Genomic DNA, 1,186 nt, shown 5'->3' with positions numbered 1-1,186 from the left:
CCCGCCTGGGCAACTTGGCGAGACCTCCTCTCTACAATAAATCAAAAATTAGCTGGGTGTAGTAGCGCGCGCCTGTAATTCCGGCTACTCGGAAGGCTGAGGCAGAAGGATCGCCGGAACCCAGTGGATCGAGGCTGCAGTCTGGGCGACGGAGTGAGACTCCAACTCAAAAAAAAAAAAAAAATTTTAAATTAGGCTATTATAAGCAAGCATAGACACAGGGCTTCCGGTTGAATTATCCTTTCCGGTAAACCTTAACTGGGGACAATTTAGCAGTGGTTGTCCCCTGTGTGGCAGTAACTTGTGTTTTTGTCTGCTTGCTCCAAAAGAAGCAAAGCTACTAGGAAGGTCAGGTTCTAAAATACGCAGGTTAGTGTTTGGAGGGTTTCAGGAAGTATAGAAAGGCATCACGTAAACACTACATGTCTAATCATCTCAGTGTCAGTTGTTACTGCTTCAGGAATTGGTCCACAGCGTAAATTCCAACAACTCATATGCTGTACACTGTCATGTCTGAATCTCTTTCGCCTGAAAGACAGGAAATCTGGTGGAACAGGAAGGAGTTACACCTGTGGGTATGGGTTTAGGATCTGTTGGCCAAAGCGAATGTCACTCCTGGGAAGCAGGTTCAGCATTGTTTTGCACTTGTTACTTTGTAGCTTTAATGACTTGTATCTACCAGGGCTGAGGTCTCTAAGCTTGGTGCTTGTGCTGCTTCACATTTTAAATTAGTTCCATTCCACAGTTTTAGTTTAAACCTATTTTTACAGCCTCCTGATTGGGTCAGCTTGACCTAAACTCCTGAGTTGTTATATTTTGAGATGTTTTCAAGCCAGAATATACCAAAAAGTGCACAAAGTGAAGGTCATTTACAACAACAAACACATAGCTTATTTCCTTTCTTGACTTTATGTAAGCAGATAAGCAGAAACTTGTTTAACTCATTGCTTTGGTTGAGATGTCAAATAATTTTGACTAAAAATTACAGGAAGTTATTCTTCTGGGGGAGTCTTCTAGGGGTGGAGGAATGGGGACAGCAATATTGGCTCAGATTCAAACTGGCATCACCAGAAACCCTGTGTGCCAGGGTCAAATTAAGTCAGCTCCTTTTTATAGTTGAATACAATTTTTTATTCACCATTGTCTGCACAAATCCTTGAAAATAAACTTTCCCTATGATCTTGGT

This window comes from Carlito syrichta, unplaced genomic scaffold (genome assembly GCF_000164805.1).
Source record: "Carlito syrichta isolate Samal-C Ts95f unplaced genomic scaffold, Tarsius_syrichta-2.0.1 Scaffold306704, whole genome shotgun sequence".
Classification (NCBI taxonomy): domain Eukaryota; kingdom Metazoa; phylum Chordata; class Mammalia; order Primates; family Tarsiidae; genus Carlito; species Carlito syrichta.
The sequence above is the reverse complement of the archived record's forward strand: the minus strand, read 5'-3'. Positions refer to the sequence as shown.